Here is a 15,487-nt window from a genome sequence, read left to right as displayed (position 1 = left end):
GCTGGGTCAAATGGTGGTTCTATTCCAAGTTTTCTAAGGAGTCTCCACACTGTTTTCCAGAGTGTCTGCACTAATTTGCAGCCCCACCAGCAATGTATGAGTGTACCTTTCTCCCCACATCCTCGCCAACACCTGTTGTTGCTTGTATTCTTGAAAATCGCCATTCTAATTGGGGTAAGATGGAATCTTAGTGTAGTTTTGATTTGCATTTCTCTTATTACTAGAAATGTTGAACATTTTTTCATATGTTTGTTAATTGCTTATAGATCTTCTTCTGTGAAATGTCTGTTCATTTCCTTAGCCCATTTGTCGATTGGATTATTTGCATTCTTGGTGTGTAGTTTTTTGAGTTCTTTATAGATTCTGGAGATTAGTGCTCTATCTGAAGTGTTATTGGCAGCGATTTACTCCCACACTGTAGGCTCTTTCTTCGCATTGCTGATAGTTTTCTTTGCTGAGAGAAAGCTTTTTAGTTTGAATCAATCCCAGTTATTGACTCTTGCTTTTATTTCTTGTGCTATGGGAATCCTGTTGAGGAAGTCTGGTCCTAATCCAACATGTTGAAGATATGGACCTACTTTTTCTTCTATAATCTGCTGGGTCTCTGGTCTGATTCTGAGGTCCTTAATCCATTTCAAGTTTAGTTTTGTGCATGATGAGAGATAGGAGTTTAGTTTCATTCTGTTGCATATGGATTTCCAATTCTCCCAGCACCATTTGTTGAAGAGGCTCTCTTTTCTCCTTTGCATATTTTTGGCCCCTTTGTCTAGTATGAGAAAATTGTATTTATTTGGGTTTGTGTCTGTGTCCTCTATTCTGTACCATTGATCCACCTTTCTATTTTGGTACCAATACCATGCCGTTTTTGTTACTATTGCTTTGTAGTAGAGTTGAAGATCTGGTATTGCGATACCCCCTGCTTCACTCTTTCTGCCAAGGATTGCTTTAGCTATTCTGGGTTTTTTATTCTTCCAGATGAATTTCATAATTTCTTGCTCTATTTCTGTAAGGTACATAATTAGGATTTTAATTGGAATTGCATTGAATCTGTATAACACTTTTGGTAGTATGGTCATTTTGCCAATATTAATTCTAACTATCCAAGAACATGGGAGATTTTTCCATCTTCTAAGGTTTTCTTTAATTTCTGTCTTTAGTGTTATGTAGTTCTCATTGTAGAGTTCTTTCACCTCTTTTGTGAGATTGATTCCCTAGTATTTTATTTTTTTCCGATGCTATTGTGAATGGGGTAGTTTTCCTAATTTCTCTTTCTGAAGATTCATCACTTATGTATAAATATGCATTAGATTTATGAGCATTGATCATATATCCTGCTACTTTACTGAATTCACTTATGAGTTCTAAAAGTTTTATGGTGCAATTTCATGGTTCCTCTAAGTATATAATCATAACATCAGCAAATAGGGATAGCTTTGAGTTCTTCTTTTCCTATTGGTATCCCTTTAATGTCTTTGGTCTGTCTAATTGCTCTGGCTAGAGTTTCAAGGACGATACTGAATAGAAGTGGTGAAAGAGGGCATCCCTGCCTTTTTCCAGTTTTTAGGGGGAATTCTTTCAGTTTTTAACCATTTAGAATGATATTAGCCATGGGCGTAGTATAGATGGCCTTTACAATGTTAAGGAATCTTCGCACTATCCCAATTTTTTCTAGTGTTTTGAGCATAAAGGTGTGCTGTATTTTATCAAATGTTTTTTCTGCATCTATTGAAATAATCATGTAATTCTTGATTTCAGTCTATTGATATGGTGTATCACATTTATTGATTTCCTTTTGTTGAACCAACCTTGCATCCCTGGGATGATACCCACTTGATCATGGTGCCCTATCTTTTTAGTATGTTTTTGTATGCGATTTGTTAATATTTTGTTTAGAACTTTTGGTTGATCTTGATTAAGTATATTGGTCTGAAATTTTCTTTCCTCGACGTCGCTCTGTCTGCTTTAGGTATCAGGGTAATATTGGCTTCATAGAATGAGTTTGGGAGGGTTCCCTCCTCTTCTACTTTCTGGAATACTTTGAGAAGTATTGGATGAGCTCTTCTTTAAAGGTTTTGTAGAACTCAGCTGAGAACCCATCTGGTCCCGATCTTTTCTTTGTTGGTCGGCTTTTGATGACTTCTTCTATTTCATTACTTGAAATTGGTCTAATTAAATTGTGTATGTCGTCCTCGTTCAGTTTAGGCAATTCATATGTCTCTAGAAACCTGTTGATGTCTTCAAAATTTTCTATTTTATTGGAGTATAGATTTTCAAAAGGGCTTCTAATTATGTTTTGTTTTTCAATCGTGTCTGTTGTGATATTTCATTGCTCATTCCAAATTTTAGTGATTTGGGTTTTCTCTCGTCTTCTCTTTGTTATTGTGGCTGAAAGTTTATAAATTTTGTTTACTTTTTCAAAGAACCAACTATTTATTTTGTCAATTTTGTGTATTGTTTCTTTTTTTTCAATTTCATTGATTTCAGCTCTGAGTTTAACTTTTTCCTCTCTTCTACTACTTTTGGTTTTGGTCTGTTCTTCTTTTTCTAGAGCTTTGAGCTGTAGTGTTACATCATTTGTTGTGTTTACTTCTTTTATTGAATGCGCTCCATAAAATAAATCTTCCTTTCATTACTGCTTTCAGTGTCCCAGAGATTTTGATATGATGTTTCTTTGTTCTCATTTACCTCTAAAATTTTTTTTAATTTCCTTCCTAATATCTTCTGTTATCCATTCATCATATAACAGCATATTGTTTAATCTCCAGGTGTTGGAGTAGTTTCTGATTTTTACTCTTTCATTTATTTCTAACTTGAATCCATTATGATCTGATAGAACACAAGGTAGTGTCTCTATCTTCTTGTATTTGCTGACATTAGCTTTGTGGCATAATATATGGTGTATTTTAGAGAAGGATCCATGTGCGGCTGAGAAGAAAGTGTATTCACTCTTGGTTGGATGGTATATTCTATAAATGTCTGTAAAGTCTAAATTATTGATTGTGTTATTGAGATCTATGGTTTCTTTGTTCAATTTTTGTTTGGAAGATCTGTCCAGTGGTGAGAGAGGCTTGTTAAGATCACCTAGTATTATTGTGTTATGGTCTATTTGGTTTTTGAAATTGAGAAGGATTTTTTTTGACTTACATGGATGAGCCACTCTTTGAGGCATAGGTGTTTATGATTGTTATATCTTGCTGTTTTATGCTTCCCTTAAGCAGTATGAAATGTCCTTCTTTATCCCTCTGACTAACATTGGCTTGAAGTCCACATTATCTGAAATGAGGATGAATACCACAGCTTTTTTGCTGAGTCCATGTGCTTGGTATGTTTTTCCCCATTCTTTCACCTTTAGTCTATGGGTATCTCTTTCTATGAGGTGAGTCTCTTGCAGGCAACATATTGTTGGATCTTTCTTTTTAATCCAATCTGCCAGTCTATGTCTTTTGATTGATGAATTCAGACCATTAGCAATCAGGGTTATTATTGAGATATGATTTGTATTCATGGTCATTTGGTTCATTTTTTAAATTTTATTTATTTATTTATTTTTTTGACACAACTTGGTTCCTCCTTTATTTGACAATTCCTCCCTTTGCTGATTTGCTTCTTTGTTTTTCTTTACTTCCTCATGGAATATTTTGCTGAGAATGTTCTGTAATGCTTCCCTTCTTTTTGTAAGTTCCTTTAGCTTTGTTTTTCATGGAGGGATTTTATTTCATCATCAAATTTGAAGGTAAGTTTTGATGGGCATAAGATTCTTGCTTGGCATCCATTTTGTTTCAGGGCTTGAGAAATGTTGTTCCAGGCCCTTCTAGCTTTTAGGGTCTAGATTGAAAAATCTGCTGATATCTGTATTGGTTTCCCACTGAATGTAATTTGTTTCTTTTCTCTCACAGCCTTTAAAATTCTGTCTTTATTTTGTATGTTAGGTATTTTCATTATTATGTGCCTTGGTGTGGGTCTGTTATAATTTTGTGTATTTGGAGTTCTATAAGCCTCTTGAACTTGATTTTCCATTTCATTCTTCAGATTTGGGAAATTTTCTGAAATTATTTCATTGAATAGATTGTTCATTTCCTTGGTTTGTTTCTCTAATCCTTCCTCAATCCCAATAATTCTTAAATTTGACCTTTTCATGATATCTCATAGTTCTTGGAGATTCTGTTCATGATTTCTTACCATCTTCTCTGTTTGGTCAACTTTGCTTTCAAGGTTAAATATTTTTTCTTCAATATCTGAGGTTCTGTCTTCCAGGTGTTCTATCCTATTGGCTATGTTTTCTATGGAGTTCTTAATTTGGTTTATTGTTTCCTTCATTTCAAGGATTTTTTTTCAATATCTCTAACTCTTTAATGAAATGGTCTTTTGCTTCCTGTGTTTGCTCTTTTAACTGTAGATTGGTGTGATCATTCAATGCCTGCATTTGCACTTTCATCTCATCATTCAATGCCTGCATTTGCTCCCTCACCTCATCATTTGCTTCCCTGATCATTTTAATTATGTACATTCTGAACTCCCTTTCTGTCATTTCTTCTGCCATGCTGTATTTGCATTTTATTGATGTAACATCTAGATTTGTTTGGGGCATTTTCTTCTCATGTTTTCTCATATTGTTCAGATATCAGTAAACTGCTAAGATATTGCAGATTTCCTCCATTGACTTATAATGTCCCTGAAGATTGCTAGTATATCCTCTCTTATCCTTCAGTAGCCTGAAATCTTGGAGGAAGTTGATAATGCGGTGCTCCACAAGGAAGCTGCCTCCCAAGGGGTGGTAAACTTCAGGTGGGGTAAATTCCCTGAAAATTGTCAGAGGTGCCTCCACTTGTTGACCAATGGTCATCCAAAGGGGATCTAGGCTGCAGGCTGAGGTAAGGACTGTTTGGGCCTGTGTCTCTGGTTTTACCGTCCTTGTAGGAAAAGCTCACCCAGCAGGGAAGACTCACCCAGTGGGGAGGTTTCGCTGGTAAGTTTCCCTCTTAGAGGTTACCCTCAATCTACAACTACCGCCTGGGCTGGGCTGCCTTCCTCTGCAATGTTCCCAGGGCCCGGACCTTCCTCCTGGGCCTAGGAGCCTCACCCTTTGCAGACAAGTCTCCTTAGGCTGCCTCTCCTCAGAGAATCTGCTTGCATTCCTGGAAACTGCTCCACCCCTAAGCGTGTCTCTGTGCGGCTCTTCCATCAAGAAGCCACCTAGGTCCTGGGACCCTGCTCTGCACCTAATCACCTGGCTATGCAGCCCGTCCTCTGAGCAGACAACTGGAGCCCCGTAGAGTCTCTCCGAGTCCCAGTTACCTGCCACACGCCTCTTCCTCCAGACAGCTACCCGGTGTTCTGGCACAGTCAGTAGGAGTCCAAGCAACTCACTTCACATCTCCTACTCCCACCAACCGCCCGTAGCCCTGGGCAGTCACTCCGAGTCCAAGTGACCTGCTCTCTTTCTCTTCCTCCTCTGGGTAGCCCCCTGTGTGTTCAGGAGCAGTCGCTCTGAGTGCAAACGTCCTGCCGCATGCCTCCTCTGGGCAGCCGCCAAGAGCTCTGGTGCGGCCGCTATGAAACCAAGTGACCCACTGCACTCCTTCTCTGGGCAGCCCCCTGGTGTTCAGGAGCGGTCGCTTTGAGTCCGAACAACTCATCACTCGCCTCCTCCTCTGAGCAGCCACCCGGAGCTCTGGTGTAGTCACTCCGAGTCCAAGCAACTTGCCACCCCCCTCCTCCTCCTCCTCTGGGCAGGCCCCAGTGTTCAGGAGTGGTTGCTCTGAGTCCAAACAGCTCACCACACAGCTCCATCTCTGGGCAGCCACCCAGAGACCCAGTGGTTGCTCCAAGTCCAAGCGCTGTGCTGAGTGGCCTCCTCTACTATTATCCCGTTTGTCCTAGTTCACTGCTCCAGCGGGGGGAGGGGTGTCATGCCGGGCAACTCTACTTCACGAAGTTCCCTGCGTTCTGGAACTACTGCCCCACCTGGGACACCTCCCCAATGGGAGAGACTCACCCGGTGGCTTTGAGTTGCTCCCAAGTCTCTCACTATCTCCTCTTTTGTATCCTGAGTCCTGGAGCAACATGAAATGCAGCCACCCTCTAGTCTGACATCTTGAAACCCCCCCTCATTTGATTTTTTGACACTTCTGGCCCCATTCTGGAGTTATGTGACCTCCCCCGTATGTAGTCTGGCCAGAGATTCCCAGAAGGTTATCCTATAATTTTCCTGTAGCTTACCTTAAGTTACTTACCTGGAAAGATGCAGAAGGAGAAAGAAATTTCCCCATATGGGCCACTACTTGTTCTGCCCAGCAGAACTGCATGGAGAAAGGAGACATCACCAAGCTTCAGTTTGACAAGATTTTTTGTAGCCTCCCCGGTTCTTTGTCTCCTGCTTCTTTCTTCTTACCCCTTCCTCCTTTCCTCCCCCAGGCTCCTAGCTTATCAGCCGATCATAGCAAAGCTTTCTCTCATGCAGGAGAGCATGTAGGGGAATGCCAGCATAACACTATATAAATTACCAGCTGTCCACACGCGGCATGATTTTAGATAGCCAATCCTTGAGCCTGGTGTTAACAAGTTATAAGTCTCCAAGGAACTAGTAACAGTAAACAGCCTTTTAGGTACTTCCTCATTTTGGCATCCAGTGCCTTTTGGCTCACTGCCAGGTGCCATCTTGTCCCAGACAGCCTTCAACACCCCCACCCCTTCCACCCCTCTTTTGCCTTCATACAGTCCTTCCTTTCTCCATTCTTGGCTCCCTCCCTAACCCTAACCCTAACTCTAACCCTAACTTTATCATCCATTTATTTGGCACAGAAATGTGCTGGTTTAAATTTATTAGAGGAAATGTTCCAGAGGATGAGGCAGTGTGGGACAAGAATTAATTGATTATGGTCATAAAGATATGGTGTTCAGGGTTGAATTAACCCAAAAATTGTCTTAAGTAAATCTGTCCTGAGCATATAATCATTCCCAAATGTTCCTGTCTCTTATATTGCCTCAGGTCCACATGGATCACTGAGGAAATTTTCTTCTCAGAGTTCAGCTACAAACCTTTCTGTGCAGAAAAAGACAGGGGTAAATCTATCTCTTTGAATCCCCCACAACTGTGGAAGTTGACATGCAACTAATATTTCTGACTTGAATGTTTTTAAATGCAAAAATGAAATTTGTTACAGCATGTTTGATTTTGCATTGGGATGGTTTTCCTGAAAAACATTTCACAGAGAGAGACCAGAAAAGGATTCAGTCACCTGACATACTGAACCTCTTCAGATGATCCATATCCCTCAATCTCAACATTTTCTTCTCTGTTAAATCAAATGAATAAAAAAATGGTCATTGTTTTACAAATGGTATAGGATATGTATTTCATGTTCAATAACTCCCATCGATTTATTTCTTCAAATTTTATGTTTTTGAGATTCAGGATTGGCCAACATTGGTTATTCATTTTCGTATTTTTGCAGAGATTATCTTGTTTGTTAAATATCTGTTGATGAGGGGCATTATTTTTTTTCAAGAGCCATCATTCAGAGCTGCATTTCCACATTTGTACTTGTGTAAATTAATTGCTAGGTGCAGGAGCTGTGTTTCAAGAAGAGCATTTCCTCATAAGTCATGTGCCAGGAAAGGAAAATCAGCTCACAGGTAATCTGCTATCCATTGCATGCAGCAGGAAAGATTCATGAATTTTCAAGGGCATTCAAGTCCTTTGCAAGTTTAAATATTATCAGTAATTATCTTTGCATACCAAATGAGCTCCATAGTTCTTGTTATTTTAGTGTAGTATTTTGAAGCATGTATATTCTATAATTATGTGAAACACTAAACAATGAAAATTTTTTGTTATTAATGTCTGTTCACTGAAATTAACTTTCCATTACTATCACCCTTCTGTATTAAATTTGTTGGCACTTCCCTTTATTAATATTTAACTTTCACATTTTTGTACTGTTTCTCTCTTTCAGTATGATGTATGTGTCAAGATAATATACTTCATTGAAACATTGTGCTCATCACTTCACTATCAGCACTTGTTTGATCAATCACATTCACTTTTTAGAGCATCTATTTCCCAGCATCTTTGACCTTGGCCTGCAATCTGCATCCTCCATGGGATGTTAAAAGGAATTGTCCAAGAGGACTTTTGACAGACAGGCAATAGTCACTCAAGGTGATGAACCCTTATGTTAAGACAGATTGGACAGATATTTCTGCATCTAAAGGTGATTTGAAGGGACCCTTGTAATCTGAGAACAAGAGACTTTCTGGGTGTGGCCTAGATGTAGGGCAGCAACAACAGTGGTGTGGTCAGCCAGGTGGTGTGCACCAAAATCTCTGCTCACTTGCTAGCTCACTCCTGGTCTCCATCACACATGCTAAGTGACTCCCTCCCTCCTCTCCTCTCTGGGTATTACAGCAGCCACACTTCCACATTGAAGTGAAACTTTACGGGTTCCCACTGTCACCTGTTTTGACATTGTGGGAAAGTAAGTGCACCCCGCTGGAATTTGTGTGAAGTTTTCAAACTCAATCAGTACCTAGGCAACCTAGTTGCCCTGCATGCTCCCATGATCTCAGTTGTGGACAGCCATCAGTCACTGTGACTGGTAGTTCCCTAGGCAAGTTTCCCAAGAGAACAAAATGGCAGGTTAACCCAGGTATGGATGAGAGGGACAGGAGTGCTGTTGTGCTGGAGCTGGTGCTAAGCTGAGTGATCCTAGTGAATTCTCAAACCACTCCATCCCTGACCAGCACACTAGAATTGGTGAATGACAATTGCCTGTAGCAGAAGAGATGTGTCCATTTGGACGGTATGCCTGTTGTAAAAAATGAGTTCCATGCGGCCTAGCTGACCTGGGGCATAGTGGAGGCTGTCAGGCTTAAGCAGGATATTTTGCCCTGAAGGATCTAGATCATACATAGGCCCAATGGGTGGTGCCTCCAACACACTGACTCCATTTCTCAAGGTTGAAGAAGTTAGGATCACATTTCTTGAAAACTACAGGCCACTGGGTTTGGCTTCCCTGCTTTGGTCCTGTGATCAAAGCTGATTTGCTCTTGTCTTGAATCTTTGTCTGAAGCTGCCAGAACCAGAAGTGTCTCTGCTTGCCATGGGAACTGGAAACTCATCCTGTCATTCCACAGCTCTGTGACATCATGAGGTATCTATAGAATGACCAGGACATTATAGCAAGCACTCATTGGGGCAAAAGTTGGGCAATGACCTGAAACATTACCTGGGGATAGAAACAAAGCTCTCTATCCTGTTGGAATCTGGAACTCCATGCCCTTCAATACCAAGTTTCTGGATGCCATCTGGTTCCACTTGCTTATCTTAGCTCTCCTGCATTTTGCTCTCATTTCACAGGAGCCCTGTCATCCAAGTTAGCCATCAGTTTGAAAGGGATCAAAACAAGTGTAACAGGATTTTGAATTTAAGTGAATGATTGAAAGTTCAATGAAAGTGACATTCTGGAAGCTAAAATCAGTGCAATGATTACTAACAGTAGTTGCAGCAAACACAACCATAGAAAGTCTGAAAACTTGGTAAGGTGTTTTCTATTTATCAGCACATATTTTGCCTGTGGTCACATATCCTGGGAGATATTAACCCTTCCCTTTGTATGTTTATATTTACAGACAGGGTCTGGCTTATTTGCTTAGGCCTTCCCTAATTTAGGGGTGCTGGCTTTGCACTGCAGATGCACCTGCCTTATCTTCTCCCCATCTCTGAGATGTTATGGAAAATCCAGTACCACCACTTTTTCATTAGTTTGGCACAGAAATCTACTGGTTAGAATTTTTTTAAAGGAAAATTAGTCCAGGAGGAATTGGGACAAAAATTAATTGATTGTGGTTTTAAGGGTTTTTGTTCAGGCTTGAATTAACCCCACACATTTTCTTATATGATAATGACATGAGCATACACTATTTCACAGATATTCCTGTCTCTTCTGCCCCAGGTACTTATGGATCAATGAGAATGTTGTCTGCTGAGAGTTCAGTAAAAAATTTTTTCATGCTTAAAAAGATGGGAACAGTCTCGAGCCACGAGCAGAAGGCTGTCGACTGCAGAAGTGGGGAAATGACAAAAGCAAAGGAACTTGTTTCCTCACACTCATCGGGCAGTGATTCTGACAGTGAAGTTGAGAAAAAGTTAAAGAGGAAAAAGCAAGTTGCTCCAGAAAAGCCTGTGAAGAAGTAAAAGACTGATGAAACTTCAAGAGTTCTGTCATCTTCCAAGCAGAGCAGGAGCAGCAGAGAAGATAACATGTTTCAGATCGGGAAAATGAGGTACATCAGTGTTTGGGATTTTAAAGAGAAAGTTCTAATTGATATTAGAGAATATTGGTTGGATCCAGAAGGTGAAATGAAACCAGAAAGAAAAGGTATTTCTTTAAATCCCGAGCAATGGAGCCAGCTGAAGGAACAGATTTCTGACATTGATGATGCAGTAAGAAAACTGTAAAATCTGAGCCATATAAAACCTGTACTGTTCTGGTTGTTTTAATTCCATCATTTACATTGGTTTTTGTTTTCTAAACATTGTTTTCCAAGCTATTGTATGTTTGGATTGCAGAACAATTTGTAAGATGAATACTTTTTTTAATGTGCATTATTAAAAATGTTCTGAGTGAAATTATTGTCAACTTCATTAAGGAAGGATTGTTTTGTGCCCAGCACCTAGTGCAAAATAAAATCAAGTAATTACAATCTTAACTGTTGTGGTCTTTTTTGATCAAAAGACTAGATACTCTTTAAGGCCACAATTAACAGTGTTATAGACCTATTAGTTTTAACTCAGTTTTTACATGGAAAATATTTGTATTGCATTGAGTTTTTTAACAATAGATTTGTGAAATATGTGCATCTTGATATCTTCCAGCTAAATGTCAAAACTTGTCTCACTTTCTTTTTCCTTTAATACATTTTCCTTTAATAATTCAGTCTCTTCATTTTCATTTCACTTTTTTCATTTACTATATTATGCTAATTTGAAAAGTCAGCAAACTTGTCAAAGTTTTACTTCATTAAGGTACTTACAATTAAAATATCATATGGGAGCTACATCACTAAATCTGTAGTAATTATTAGAGCAGATATAGTTTGATAATGTGGCTTGTATGAAAGCTTCAAACAAGTGTATGTCATTACCTCATAGTGTTCTTTATAATTATCTTACTGCTTAGTGTACAGAAAATAATGATTAGATGTCTGATTAGCTTTCAGTTAGTAAACATATTCATTGTGGGATGATGTCTGTAAAATCAGATACTTTTAAAATAGACTAGGACTTAATAAAAACTGTGAAAGCGTATTGGCCTAACATTTTATTTTATAACATTTGAGTATGGATTATGTGTAGCCAGGGAGGTCACTGAGTTTTATAGTCCTAGTTAGGTAATGTGCTCAATTTTTAGGGGCAAGAGCATATATTTAGGCTTTTTTGGCCTTTGCTTCAGTAGAGTTGATTACTGGATGTGGCATTCTAGACATGATGTTAGTAAGTTTTAGGAAACACTTAAGTTTTCATTTTAACCATTATGAAGCAGATAGATTGAGGCACATGTTTCAGGGACTTTGCAGCAATAAATAGGGTATGGTGTGCCTTAAGAAATGAATGTAAAGAAAACTTGCTGAAATTAAGGAAGGTGGCATGTGAAGAGGAAAGTTTTTCTTCAAATTAAATGATATATTTTGAGATTTTATCATTTGATAGGACATAATAGGTAGAATAGTAAAAAAACGATTAGAGGTAAAACTTACTTTTGACAAATTGTTGGATGGTAGCAGATTTTAAATGATTACTGACATTAAGATCTACCGTCTCAAGAGAATTGCACTGTTCTTTTAGCAAGTTTGATTCCTATGTGTTAAAACATTTTGTAGTATAGTTTCAAGGACTTAATTTTAAAACCATCTGCCAAACCATATAGTTAATCTTTTTTTAAGGTGAAAATTGGTAAAGAGATCTCTTTTTCTGGTAGTTTAGTCTTTATCAAATAATAGGTACTCAAGTGTTCACAATATTATTAAGACAAATTTTTCTTGATTGGTACCACCCTTATTTGGGAACGTGTGTCCTATTCTCTAAATTGGATAGTTTTTAAAAGTATTTTCTGACACAGAGAAAGGGTTTTGAGTACACAGAACTTTGATTTTGGTGTAGATAAAGATGGAATGATGGATCAGTTTTCTAGGTTTATGTGAATTCAGAGGATGTATGCAATCTGCTTATACTGAGATGGTGCTGTAGTCTATCACCTAGGCACTTATGAGTTGTTTGTGTAATACTAGTAAAATCTTCTAAGGAGTGTTTGGCACTGCTAAATTCATTTAATTATGTTACTGGATATGTAGTATTCTGAAATTATTCATATTTTTCTCTGTGTAGGAAATAATGAGAATTGAGGTAAAATAAAATAGACTAATGTGTACTGAAAAGGAAGAATAGAGTACATTTATTTTCTGTTTAAGCTTTATCTTCTCAGTAAGATTTCTCCCAGGAAGAAAGCTTGGCATTTTGAGGCATAGTATCCTACTTTGCAATGCCAAAAGTGAATTTAATTAATGTCAGTACTCAGGTTTTGTCCTTTAATATACTCAGTAGCAGGACATTCTACTAGATTTTTCCTCTGTCTTTTAAAATATGAACAATATTAGACCAATTTCTAATTCTTAATTTTATTTGAAGAACAACCACTGGAAAAATAAAAACCCTTTGCATTTTGATTATTCTTTTGCTTTGCATCATAAAAGCCTAAAAACTTCTCTTAAAGAATTTTCCTACCTCATTAGTTAGTCAAGATGCAGTGATAATCAATCTATTCTCCAACATGTATTTAGAAAAAAAGACTTAGGGGGAAAATGAAAGTACAACCTGGGAAAAGAGAAGGAATTGAATAGTAATAAAGTGCTCCTGACAGAATTATGTTAGAATATTATAAAAGTTTGAAGAAAAAAAAATGCTGACCAATATTTAGGGATTGGCCTGAAATTCTTTGTGGTTCAATTTTTATAGAAATTAATAACAGTGAAGCACTCAAGTTTTTTTTTAAAAGGGTTTTTCCAGAGAAACTCTAGTATAAACATGCACATAGTCACAAATATGTAATTCTGTTAATTGTGGAATACCCGTACACTTTATTTGTACATCTTACATGGAGTTATCAGTGAATATGATTCTACACCTGTGAAAATTTTAAATGTTGAAATAAAAATAAGAAATGTGAAAAAAAAAAAGACTGGGGAAAATTTTCTCTCATGACACCTACCAGGACTGTGAGATGTGATAGGTAACTAATGTCTCTGTCAAGATTATTTTCAGGGGGTTTCACGATGGTGGACTAGAGGGTGGCTGCATTTCACATTGCTCCAGGACACAAGATTCAAAAGAGGAGATAGTGAGAGACTTGGGACCAACCCAAAGTTACCGGGCGAGTCTCTCCTGTTGGGGAGGTGTCCTGGATGGGGTGGTAGCCCCGGAACGCAGGGAACTTTGTGAAGTATAGTTGCTTGGTGAGACGCCCCTCCCCCCACTGGAGCGGTAAACACGGACAAATGGGATCATCATAGAGGAGGCAGGTTAGCACAGCGCTTGGACTCGGAGCAACCACTGGGGCTCCAGGCGGCTGCCTGAGGAGGAGCTGTGTGGTGAGCTGTTTGGACTCAGAATGACCGCTTCTGAACACCGGTGGGTTGCCCGGACGAAGAGGAGAAGTGCTGCATGTCGCTTGGTCTAGGAGTGACTGCATCAGAGCCACAGGCGGTTGCCAGAGGAGGAGGCGAGTGGTGAGTTGATTGAACTAAAAGTGACCGCTCCTGAACACCGGTGGCCTGCCTGGAGGAGGAGCACGGTGGGTCACTTGGTCTCAGAGCCACCGCTCCTGAACTCCTGGGGGGCTACCCTGAGGAGGAGGAGGAGGAACAGGGCGGGTCACTTGGACTTGGAATGACTGCCTAGGGCTACGGGCGATTGGTGGGAGGAGGAGACGTGAAGTGAGTTGCTTGGACTCCTAGTGACTGCATCGGAAACCGGGCCGCTGTATGGAGGAGGAGGTGTGTGGCGGGTCTCTGGGTATCGGAGCTATTGTACGGGGCTCCAGGTGGTGGCTCAGAAGAGGGGCCGCAAAGCCAGACAATTAGGTGCAGAGCAGGGTCCCAGGAGCTAGGTGGCTTCTTGCTGGAAGAGCTGCACAGAGACATGCCTAGGGGTAGAGCAAAGTCTCCAGGACTGTGGGCAGATTCTCTGAGGAGATGTAGCCTAAGGAGACTTGCCTGTGAAGGGTGAGACTCCCAGGCCCAGGAGGTAGTTCTGGGCCCCTGGGAATGATGCAGAGGAAGACAGCCCAGCCCAGGCAGTAGTTGTAGATTGAGGGGAACCTCTAGGAGGGCAACTGACCAGCGAGACGTCCCCACTGAGTGAGTCTTCCCGGCCGGGGGAGGTTTTCCCACAGGGACAGTAAAACCAGAGACACAGGCACAAACAGGCCTTTCCTCAGCCTGCAGCCTAGTTCCCCGTTGGATGACCATTGGTCAACAAGAGAAGGCACCTCTGCCCACTAGCAGGGAATATAACCCACCTGAGGGTCACCACCCCTAGAGAGGCAGCTTCTTTGTGGAGCTCCACATTATCAACTTCCTCCAAGACTTCAGGCTACTGAAGGATAAGAGGGGATATACTAGCAATCTTCAGGGACATTATAAGTTGATAGAGGAAATCTGCAATATCTTAATGACCCACTGATTCCCGAACAATATGAGAAAACAAGGGAAGAAAATGCCCCAAACAAATCTAGATGTTACATCAATAAAATCCAATGACAGCATGGCAGAAGAAATGACAGAAAGGGAGTTCAAAATGCACATAATTAAACTGATTAGGGAAGCAAACGATGAGATGAAAGAGCAAATGCAGGCATTGAATGATCGCACCAATCAACAGTTAACAGAGCAATTTCAGGAAGCAAAAGATCATTTCAATAAAGAGTTAGAGATATTGAAAAAAAACCAAACAGAAATCCTTGAAATGAAGGAAACAATAAACCAAATTAAGAACACCATAGAAAGCATAACTAATAGGATAGAACACCTGGAAGAAAGAACTTCAGATATTGAAGACAAAATAATTAACCTCAAAAACAAAGTTGAACAAACAGAGAAGATGGTAAGAAATCATGAACAGAATCTCCAAGAACTATGGGATATCATGAAAAGGCCAAATTTGAGAATTATTGGGATTGAGGAAGGCTTAGAGAAACAAACCAAAGGAATGAACAATCTATTCAATGAAATAATATCAGAAAATTTCCCAAATCTGAAGAATGAAATGGAAAATCAAGTTCAAGAGGCTTATAGGACTCCAAATACACAAAATTACAACAGACCCACAACAAGGAACATTATAATGAAAATACCTAACATACAAAATAAAGACAGAATTTTAAAGGCTGTGAGAGAAAAGAACCAAATTACATTCAGCGGGAAACCAATACGG

At 39.6% G+C, this 15,487-nt stretch overlaps 1 pseudogene; it reads left to right on the top strand.

Annotated features, from left to right (window-relative positions):
- Positions 1-10,075: 10,075 nt before the first annotated feature.
- LOC124969832 (activated RNA polymerase II transcriptional coactivator p15-like) lies at positions 10,076-10,503 on the top strand (annotated as a pseudogene).
- Positions 10,504-15,487: the final 4,984 nt, after the last annotated feature.

The sequence above is a fragment of the Sciurus carolinensis genome, chromosome 18 (genome assembly GCF_902686445.1).
Source record: "Sciurus carolinensis chromosome 18, mSciCar1.2, whole genome shotgun sequence".
NCBI classification, from domain to species: Eukaryota; Metazoa; Chordata; class Mammalia; order Rodentia; family Sciuridae; genus Sciurus; species Sciurus carolinensis.
Note: the sequence above shows the minus strand (reverse complement) of the source record. Positions and strands in the feature narration are given on the sequence as shown.